The 11,324-nt window shown below is 39.8% G+C and overlaps 1 pseudogene; it reads left to right on the top strand.

The window, feature by feature from the left end:
• The first annotated feature begins 3,928 nt into the window (after positions 1-3,928).
• LOC113354678 lies at positions 3,929-4,028 on the top strand (annotated as a pseudogene).
• Positions 4,029-11,324: the final 7,296 nt, after the last annotated feature.

Raw genomic sequence — 11,324 nt, 5'->3', positions numbered from 1 at the left:
GGACCCATAAAATCAATGCCCCACACATCAAAGACCTCAATCACTAAAATAGGGTTCAAAGGCATCATATTTCTACGGGAAATGGTTCCTAACTTCTGGCAACGCTCACAAGAAACACAATGACTATGGGAATCTTTAAACAACGAAGGCCAGTAAAATCCACACTGCAAAATCTTAGCAGCAGTCTTCTTAGCACTAAAATGACCCCCACATGCATGTTCATGACAAAAGGAGATAATACTAGACTGGTCACTCTCAGATACACATCTCCTAATAATCTGGTCCGGACAATACTTAAACAGATAAGGATCGTCCCAAAAGAAATGCTTAACCTCGGCTAAAAACCTAGAACGATCTTGCTTACCCCAATGTTGAGGGGTTCGACCAGTAACAAGATAATTCACTATATTTGCATACCAAGGTGATTGGGAAACAGAGAACAATTGTTCATCAGGAAAGCTATCCCTTATAGGAAGGGAATCACTAGGGGAACTAACAACTAGCCTAGACAAGTGATCTGCTACTACATTTTCTGCACCCTTTTTGTCTCTAATGTCTGGGAAAATTCCTGTAACAATAGGATCCATCTAATCAATCTAGGTTTGGTATCCTTCTTAGATAAAAGGTATTTCAAAGCAGCATGATCTGTATAGATTATGATCTTAGAACCTAATAGGTAGGACCTAAACTTATCCAAGGCAAACACGATGGCTAAAAGTTCCTTCTCGGTAGTTGTGTAGTTCATTTGGGCATCATTCAGAGTTTTGCTAGCATAATAAATCACATGAAGTAATTTGTTTTCTCGTTGTCCTAAAACGACGCCTATAGCATAATCTGAAGAATCACACATAATCTCAAAGGGTAGGTTCCAGTTAGGTGCCTGGACTATCGGGGCAGTAGTGAGTAAAGTTTTAAGCTTCTCAAAAGCCTCTAAACAAGCATCATCAAAGACAAACTTAACATCTTTTGCAAGCAAATTGCAAAGAGGTCTAGAAATCAAGCTAAAATCCTTAATGAATCGACGGTAAAAACCTGCATGCCCTAGGAATGACCTAATATCTTTTACGGTTTTTGGGACCTGTAAAGTCTTAATAAGGTCAACTTTGGCTTTGTCTACCTCTATACCCTTTGAAGAGACGATGTGCCCTAATACAATTCCTGATTTAACCATGAAATGGCATTTTTCCCAATTAAGCACTAAATTTTTTTCCTTACACCTAGTCAACACTAATGTCAAATGATGCAAGCACTCATCGAAAGATGAACCAAACACTGAAAAATCATCCATAAAGACCTCTAAGAACCGTTCTACCATATCAGAAAATATGCTCATCATACAACGCTGAAAAGTTGCAGGGGCATTACATAGCCCGAAAGGCATGCGTCTATACGCAAAGGTACCAAAGGGACAGGTAAAAGTGGTTTTCTCTTGGTCTTCTGGGGCAATAACGATCTGATTATAACCGGAGTAGCCATCTAAGAAGCAATAGTGACTATGTCCAGCTAATCGCTCTAGCATTTGGTCGATAAAAGGAAGGGGAAAGTGATCCTTCCTTGTGACCTTGTTCAATTTCCTATAGTCAATACACACACGCCATCCCGTGGTCACTCGGGTTGGGATTAATTCATTATTATCATTCTGGACTACAGTGATACCTGATTTCTTGGGGACAACCTGAACAGGGCTGACCCACTTACTGTCTGAAATTGGGTAAATAATACCCGCATCTAACAACTTAAGCACCTCTTTTCGAACTACCTCTTTCATGTTAGGGTTCAGTCGACGTTGCATCTCCCTAGAAGGTTTGGAGTCTTCCTCTAAATGAATCTGATGCATACACACAGTAGGACTTATACCCTTAATGTCTGCTATAGTCCACCCTAAAGCTTCCTTATTGTCTTGAAGTACATTTACTAGCCTACTTTCCTGATCACTATCCAAATTGGAAGCTACAATCACAGGTAAAGTCTCAGATGGGCCTAAAAACACATACTTTAGAGTATCGGGTAGTGGTTTAAGGTCCAACTTTGGGGGCTCTTCTAAAGAAGGAATTAGGGTAGTCTCAGAAACTGGTAACGGTTCGAACCTAGCTTTCCATCTATCAGTGTCTAACACAGGGGTAGAATCTAATAGAGCATTCACCTGTTCAATAGTGCTATCGTCGTCAAAATCTAAACCAAAATGGGATAGACAACTTTCTAATGGGTCTTCAGACAAGATGTTTGGTAATGACTCCTGAACTAAGGCTTCTATCATGTTCACCTCCTCAACACATGTGTCATCTAGCTCATGAGGTTGCTTACTGACATTAAAAATGTTCATCTCCATAGTCATATTACCAAAAGATAAACTCATCACACCATTTCGACAGTTAATGATCGCATTAGACGTAGCTAAAAATGGGCGACCTAAAATCACAGGTATCTGGTTCTCTGGGTCAGGGACAGGTTGGGTATCTAGGACCACGAAATCCACTGGATAAATAAACTTGTCGACCTCAATAAGAACATCCTCGATAACACCTCGAGGGATTTTAACAGACCTATCAGCTAACTGCAGTGTCATCTGAGTAGGTTTCATTTCACCAAGTCCTAGCTGTAAGTATACATGGAATGGCAGTAAGTTCACACTGGCTCCTAAGTCAAGTAAAGCTTTTTCTACCCGGAAGTTACCTATTGTGCAAGCAATGGTAGGAGAACCTGGGTCTTTGTACTTTGGAGTTGTGGTGTTCTGAATGATTGAACTTACGTGACTAGCTAAAAAGGCTTTCTTATGGACGCTAAGTTTTCGCTTTCGCGTACACATATCCTTAAGGAACTTGGCATAAGCAGGAATTTGCCTAATTGCATCTAATAAGGGAAGGTTTATGGTAACTTGCTTAAAAACCTCCACTATGTCATTAAAGTTCGATTCCTTCTTTGTTGGTACTAATAGCTGAGGAAATGGGGCTCTAGGCCTAAAATCAGACCTTTCAGGAACCGAATTCACATCATCAGAAACTTTATCAGTCTCTTCAGCTACTGGTCCTGAGAGGTGAGATCCTGAGGGGTGAACTACAGTATGTTCACTATCGGGCATGGTTACCTTATTGTCTACAACTCTACCACTTCTAAGGGTTCTAACAGCATTCAATTGATTCGATGGTTTTGCACCTAATTCATGAACTCCTCTAGGGTTGGGTTGTGTTTGACTAGGAAACTTACCTTTTTCTCTCAAAGAATCACTTATCAGACCAACCTGGGTTTTTAACTCGGAAATAGCCTGACTATTTTCTTGTCCTATCCTGTTACTAGCTTGTAGACTTGTTCTACGGATAACTGGAATTTTGCAGTTTGCTGAGTTAACAAGGCGAGAGATTCCTCTAAACTTAGGATTTTCTTATCTGACTGATTCTGAAACTGAGCTAGTCCTGAAGGATTCTTAGTATAGCCAAAACCTGGGGGAGCATTAGAATTACTAAACTGACCTTGACTTTGGCCCTTAGACCACGAAAGGTTCGGATGGTTTCTCCAACCAGGATTATAGGTTTCTGAATATGGGTCAATCTTTTGACGGTTATCAAATCTAGTGTTATTATAAAGAGCATTGGCCTGCTCTTCAATATTCTGGCCTTCCCAAAAAGGCTCCACTCTACCACTAGTCTGGCCCACTTCTAAGGCTTCTAACCTTTTTGCTATAGCAGCAATTTTGGCATCTGATTCATAGCCTCCTTCTACCCTATTAACGTTTCCTCTACTTAAAAGAATTGTTTTCTGGGGTGCCCTACTATTTTCCCATTGCTGGGTTTTTTCGGCGATTTCATTAAAAAATTCCATCGCCGCATCAACAGTTTGGTTTTCAAATCCACCAGTGCATAGAGACTCAACCATGGTCGTTGTGGAATAATCTAAACCCTCATAAAGGATCTGAACTAGCCTAACCTTTTCTAAACCATGATGAGGACACTGGGATAATAAATCATTGAACCTTTCCAAATACCTATATAAAGATTCTCCCTCTTGTTGTGAAAATGTGCATATTTGCGTCCTAATAGACGATGTTTTGTGCCTAGGGAAAAACTTATTGAAAAAGGCAGATGTAAGTTGTTCATATGTCTCAATTGACTCGGAGTCCAAACTATACAGCCACGACTTGGCCTTATCTTTCAGGGAAAATGGGAATAACCTAAGTTTCAAAGCATCATCATCTAAGCCTCTAATTCTTAGAGTACTACAAATTTCCTCAAAATCCCTAACATGGTAATAAGGGTTTTCATTTTCTTTCCCTAAAAAGATTGGGAGCATCTGTAAGGTCCCAGGTTTCAGTTCATAGGGTGCCTCCGTTTCAGCTAACTTAATACACGAAGGACGGGTAGTCCTAGTTGGATTCAACAAAGCTTTCAAAGTTGCCATTTCTGGCGCTATCGGAGCAACATGGATTCTCTCCTCAGTCAAAGAACGTTCAAAAACAGACTCTTCAAAAGCCGGACTTTCTAGATTAAGGTAATCGAGACGCTTCGAACTACTAGGTTTCTCTTTAACAAATCTACCTAGTGCGTCTCTTTTACGTTCAGGCATACAATAGAATTTTCTAAATTGGAAGGGTAAGCAAACACAGATCAAGGCCGACTCAACCAAATCAAACCTATTGATTTCTAGCAAACAAAAAGCATGATGGCTCCAGTTAGATTGTTTCTAGACCAGCTTCTAATCCTTCGAACGGGAATTCGTTAAAATTTAAGCAAACCCCTCTGGAATCAATCCGAGTTAACGTAAGTTGAATAGAGGCGAGGGAAGCTCGGTGGAGCTTTGATACCCAAGGCCTCATCGGTATTACAAGGCGGCGCAGTCACGCATTCAACTTACAGAAACCGTCAAGAACTTCGAAGTATGCTTAAAAGAGTAACCAATATTTTTCGAATGACTTTCCTGTTAAGCTCGTTACCCTATCGGTCTCGTTCTAGTCAAAATTTTAGGCTTAGGTTCGCGTAGGTTACGTGTTCCTAAAGCGGGCAAGAAGAGAACGGTGATGAAATCTGAACCCTTATCTTGTATGGCCAGGCCTTGCCCTTTACTAGAAAAATAAATGTCTGTATTCAGTCCTCAACATATATGCATACGAAGGAGTCTAGTAACTCGCTGACTGGGGATTCGCGAGTGTTTAGAATCTTACCTCCCGTTCCAGACGGGGGATGAATCGGTTGTAGTCGACTCGGGCCACTGACTCCGATGTCTAGTGTACGAACCCAAGATGCAGAGACAATATCGTAATTGTCCTACTTCTCTGCAAACAGTTTATATTTAAAGTACCCTTCCGTAGGGTAATAAAAAAAATAATGTTCCAAAGTCCAAAAGTCCAAAAAAATAAAGAAAAATTACAAAAATAATAAACCCTAATACAATTTTTTTTTTCTAAAAATAAAATAAACAAACCTTAAACTAAAATTGTCTAAAATAAAATTGTCTTCTTTTCTGTTCTTTTTGCTTTAATATTTAGCTCCAAGTCTTTATGAAATCACCAAACTCCTTGGCTCAATTTTCTTTATGATGCAGAACCTGTAGACACAAGATAAATACCCAAAAACATAAAAAGGTCCAAAAATAATAAAAATTAAAAAAAAAAAAAAATCTAAAACCCTAAAAACAAGTCCGCCTCGGCGGCGCCAAAAATTGATGTGATTTGTAGATAGTGGTAAAAGTGGTTCGATTCTCAGACTTGTGAAGGATATTAATTAGACTTAAATTCTAGTATTAAAATAGAAAACTCACTAAAAATTATAGCAAACTCAATCAAAGATGATATCAATACTAAAAGAAACACTGAGGCTAATATTCCACTATTTTCCAAGTTCGAAGTGATTAAACCAATACTTATATTTATGCAATTTTCTTGTTTAATTTGATTCTAAAATATTGCAACAAGTAGATTTTCAAAAGTAATAATTGTAAATACCAAGTATGAAGCATCAAAAGTCTTAAAACTAAGCATACTCCATCAAAATAGATCACAATCACTCAAATAAAAATCATATTCAATAAAGTTCAAGGCAAATAATAATATAATTATTGCAAATAAAAAGATAAAATAGAATATACCACTTTTTGTTGGAAAAATAGCTTCCTCTATCGCCTCAGCAATGGGGTTTAGCTCCTCATATTAATCATGATCTCAAAATGTGTGTTTGTTGCTCAAAATATGATTAAAAGAGTGAAGAGTAATAACACAGACTGTTTGCAACAGTGTATTGGTGTTGCAAAATAGCTGTTACAATGGAACTGTTACAGAAAAACTGTTGCTTTGTCGCTGATTTTAAGACCCTAAAATGATAGACACATTTTTGTGTCCGATTTGTCTCGATTCTATATATTGTTAGGGCTCATTTTTGTACTTATTATGGTGTTTTATTTATTTGTAGGTATTTTTGGCTAATAAACATTTTTGGAAAAAATTGGTTCGAAAAGTTGTCGGAAAGCACCCGGAGGACATTTGCTATTCGGACTCTCACTTTGGATAAGGGGTAACTTAATTACTAAGGGGCATCCCATTTCCAGTCAGTTGCTAATCGCACCCCTACTATGGATAAGGGGCAACCATCTTCAACATTCAAAAACCAGGATTTTGGCGGGAAAAAAGTGCAGTTAAAGAAGCAGTTTTGGCAATCGTGATTTGGAGGAGTTTGAGGTCGATTAAACCACTGATTTTCATAGGATAGACTCCTTATGGGTCTAGGAATCTGATATGGGTGTTTAAATCGATTAGACTGAGCTCAACCGACGGATTTTTCTCACAACAGAAAATATGGAAAGTCACGTGTGTGACCTGTTTTAGGGAATTTTAGAGAGATTAAAACGCTGTAAACCTTCCCAAAGATTTGTATCTATCTAAGGAAGAGTTTAGAATAAAAAGGAAAGCTCAGAAACGCGTAGAAATCCTAAAACAAGAAATTGCTGCAACTTGGCCGTGAACAGAAGGAAAGAGATTTTGGAAGATTTGGGAGAGATTTAATCGGTATTCTTGATATAAATAGATGTCTTGGGTCATATAGAAGAGGTGTCGAGAGTTTGGGAACCTAAGGAGAGCCAGAGAAGAAGAAATCAGAACTTTACAAAACTCTTTTTCTGCTGCTGCTACTGCTGCTGAAGAAGAAGAAAGGCATAGCATGGCATGGATTAGGCGCGGCAAGGTGGTTGGCGCGGCATGCCATTGGCACATGTGGCATAGTCGGCATGCCTTGGCGTGGTTTTGTAGCGGCCAAACTATGGTTTTGGCGTTGGTCCAAAGGTTACCATCCGTTGTTTGGCGACCTTGGACGGCTAAGATTTGCATCTAAGATGAAAGGGTGGTCGTTGATCATCGCACGTGTTCGTTTTGGTATCCGCATAGCGAAGGCCGGCATGTTATGGCGCGGCAAGGTGGTTGGCATGCGATTGGCACATTGGCATGGCTTGCCTTGGCGCGGTTTGGCGTGGCCAAAACTAGGGTTTGGGCCAAAGGTTACCATGCATTGTTTGGCGACCTTGGACGTCTAAGATTTACATCTAAGATGTAAGGGTGGCCGTTGATCATCGCACACCTTCGTTTTGGTATCCGCATAGGGAAGGCCGGCATGGTATGGCACAGCAAGGTGGTTGGCATGCCATTGGCACATGTGGTGCGGCTGGCATGGTTGGCATGCCTTGGCGCGGAGGTGCGGCTGGCATGGCATGGCATTGGCGCAGTGGTGCGGTTGGCATGTTTGGCATGCCTTGGCCCGGAGGTGCGGCTGGCAATCGCATGCCATTGGCGCAGTGGTGCGGCTGGCATGGTTGGCATGCCTTGGTGCGGAGGTGCGGCTGGCATGGCATGCCATTGGCGCAGTGGTGCGGCTGGCATGGTGGGCATGCCTTGGCGCGGAGGTGCGGCTGGCATGGCATGCCATTGGCGCAGTGGTGCGGCTGGCATGGTTGGCATGCCTTGGAGCGGAGGTGCGGCTGGTATGGCATGCCATTGGCGCAGTGGTGCGGACGGCATGGTGGGAATGCCTTGGCGCGGAGGTGCGGCTGGCATGGCATGGCGCGGAGATGTGGATGGCATGCATTGCATGCCTTGGCGCGGTGACGTGGCTGGCATTGTCTTCCATTGGCACAGTGGTGTGGCTGGCATTGTTGGCATTCCTTGGCGCGGTAGCATGAGAATTAGGATTTGGCATAGATGATGTCAGTCAGTGTTAAGGGTTCTTCCGTGGAACATGACCCATGTAAAAAAAAAGGGTACCCCGGTAATTCTTACGTAGGCATGCTGATTGATTCAATAAATGTGCTAATGGTCATAGTGACGTCATGTCAGATGTACAGTTTTACGATTTTGACCCTAAGCTAAAAATCACCATCAACATTAAGTCCCCTGCTTAGCTCGGAACAGGAAAATTGTTGCGAGGTAAGCTTACCACCAATACATTTCACTTCCATAGTTTTGAAATAGGGTTTACCCCATTAGACTTCACTCAAATTACCGGGATTCCTATTGGCCAAGGAAATCCCATATCATTGGAAGAAATTAGTATGGGCCAACTGCATCAAATTGCTCCCTAGACCATAGTTAGACAAGAAAACTTAGTCGACTTGAGAGGTCAAATTGTGGATAGATGCAAAGGGATCAAGAAGAGTTTGATTAAATTGTTTCTTGACCATAGAGTCGGCCTAGAAAACAATGTTGTATTTCAGGAGAAAATTGCAAGATGGTTTTTGATTTGTTGTTTTGAACAATGTTGTTGAGATTAAATGGCTAAGTTTAACGAGGGATTTAAATGTGCTGAGGCATTATGATTGGAGTTTGGCGTTGTACGGTAGTATGTTATGGGGCTTGAGTACTGGAGTAACGGCCAACAAGCCTGATTTGCAGTTCTTTTCATGTCCTTTGATGGTAAAATTTCATACCCACTTGTAATCTTACTTTCCTTACTTGTTTATTATTGGTGACCGTATAATGCAATTAGTTGTTAATAATAACTAATAATGTTGCAACATTGGTTTTGGTCATATTTCTGATGTCTATTTCCCTATACAAAGCCGTATAATGAAAATACAGATCCGTGGCCGGCGGGTAGGTTATATGATGAAGACCAAATAGACTTGAAAAGAGGTGCACATAATGGTACATGTACCCATTCAGTGACTCTTGTGCATTATCAGATTGATAACTTCTCATTCAATTCTGTAGTATGGTCGTCGTGGGAGGATAATGAATGGAAAACTAACCCCGAGGTGGTAGAGGCTAAACAAATATTTGTAACACGGAGGGTCTTTTACGATGTCTCAAACAAATCTTTGGCCACAACGCCTTGTACCTGGGCGAACGATGTCTCAAACAAATTCTTGGAATGACAGTAATACCGTGCAATCCTCCTGATTCAACAGTAGACATCAACACCCACTATTTGTATGCCGACAGTCAACTTAATCCCTTGCATTATGTTGAAGTACCCGATCATGAGTATAAGCTGTGGTGGAAGGAGAGGTCAGTTGGGAAGTACTCAGGTGTAATTGTACATGAAGGAAACATGGATTTGTATGGTACACCAGATAATGATGCTTATGTACGCCGACCAACACCTCCATGAAAAAGCACGTACACAGAAGAGTTGGTGCCCGTCGATCGTCATATCTTCCCATATCCACCAAAAAATCTGATAGATCGAATATGCGGCCCTGAATTTAAGGCGATTGATATGCATGCTGGAATAGAGTATTTGGGACTGTTTCCTAAACCCAATTATAATGTCAATCAGGGTATAGCTGTGAGTATCATATGCCCTTTAATTCTTATATATTTTACTTGTGAAAATAATTTAAACTCATGTCGGTGTTTACTGTATACAGGAGATGTGGTGCGAGGCACATCAGGATGTGCAACAACAAAACATGGCTCTACAACAATTATATTTCGACCACACAAAGGAACTGCAATACCAAATCAAATAGGGTTCAAAATTCCATCAGATATTTGTGAGAGAGTATCTACCACCACATACATGTGAGTCATCTACCCCAGGAAAGTCTCGTGATTCAGGACCGTCGACGGGTTCTTTTGTTCCAAACAGTCAAGAAGAATTTTACCATCCTTATAATTCGTCTGAAAAACTCAATCAAAATACAACCACGTACCAGCATCAGGGAAATGAACATAATCGATGGTTTTAAGTATAAACGTCTAGTTTTTTTAACTTTTTAACGGATATCTTTATATCTCTATGTACTGGTCATTTTCACTGTATAACGTCAACTTTTTTGGTTTTATTTGAACTGGTAATTTTTACTGTATAACGATTTTTTTTTTAATTCTATATACTCTCATCATATCTATATATATAGCAAATCAGTTTACAAAGTGAAGTTATCCAAACATTTTATCATATTTTGTTTCATAAAAATGAGATTCAGCAAAGCAGAAGATGTTGCTCTTACACAAGCATGGATTGAAGCAAAAAACAATATTCTGAACGTAGTTCAGAACACTAGCAACCAATTCAGGAAGAATGTATTTGAATTTTTCGATAACATATCCGAAAATCCAAATGCGAGAGACAAATGAGGTCTTAGAGCTAGGTGGAGCAAGATCAACAAGGAGATCATCACTTTTGTCACGATTCAGGCCGAAGTTTACATACGTAATCCTGGAATGTCATATGAACAAGGGGTACGAAATTTTTAACAAATTTCTTTTATTTCCTAAAATTATAACTATTTTAATCTAAGTTTATTTTTTAAAATTTCAGAAAAGTGCTGCTCGTTTAGACTATCTTAACCAGACAGGCGACAACTTTCCGTATGATGAATGTTATCAGCTATTGCAAGCAATTTATGATACCTACAATCCCGACGAAATGTAGCTTTATCGCCGAGATGTTCCTGCATCATATGTTGATCAAGTCTTCGGAATAACAATCCTGAAGAATGATTATATTTGAATGTTGTATCTTATATTTATGTAATCTCCTGTCTTTGTGTGTTTCTGCATCAGATGTTAATCAAGTCTTCGGAACAACATTCCTGAAGAATGATTATATTTGATGTTTTATCTTAAATTAATGTAATCTTTTATCTTTAAGTGTTCTTGCAATCTACATATGATCTGTTGTTCTATCTTTTATTTAATTAAAATTTAACATAAATAAAGCTGAAATTCCACAAAATAGACAACAAGATTAGAACTATTGAATAAAAATCCGACTCACTTGTTGTAATAATCACGATTGCACTTAGCACGTGCAACAAGCCTTCAAACCCCTATGTGACCCTATTGGACGAGCTATAGTCTCGCGAGGGTTTACACGGAGATTTACCTATAAAATTTACACAAACATTTA

This window comes from Papaver somniferum, chromosome 2, assembly GCF_003573695.1.
Source record: "Papaver somniferum cultivar HN1 chromosome 2, ASM357369v1, whole genome shotgun sequence".
NCBI classification, from domain to species: Eukaryota; Viridiplantae; Streptophyta; class Magnoliopsida; order Ranunculales; family Papaveraceae; genus Papaver; species Papaver somniferum.
Note: the sequence above shows the minus strand (reverse complement) of the source record. Positions and strands in the feature narration are given on the sequence as shown.